Here is a 293-nt window from a genome sequence, read left to right as displayed (position 1 = left end):
TGCTGGACTGGCTTTGAATGATTTGAGGGGTCATGAACTCTCCAACGAGCATGTTTCCTTCGTCTTCTTCCCCTCTTCCATTGACTTGTACAACAAGATTGTGTTGTACGTTCTCCATCTGATTTCTCGCTGCTCTGTTTTCTCTTTGCCTTCTTCTAAAGCTTCGTTCGATCTCTGGGTCGGCTAGGAGTAGATTTACTTCAGCAGATCTTGGCATGCACTTCTGCAATAGGATTCAATTTAAAGACTTAATTAACTAAAATATGCACTTATGTAATAAAATTTAATAACAG

The sequence above is a fragment of the Olea europaea genome, chromosome 2, assembly GCF_002742605.1.
Source record: "Olea europaea var. sylvestris chromosome 2, O_europaea_v1, whole genome shotgun sequence".
In the NCBI taxonomy this organism is placed as follows: Eukaryota; Viridiplantae; Streptophyta; class Magnoliopsida; order Lamiales; family Oleaceae; genus Olea; species Olea europaea.
This window is presented reverse-complemented; position numbering follows the sequence as displayed.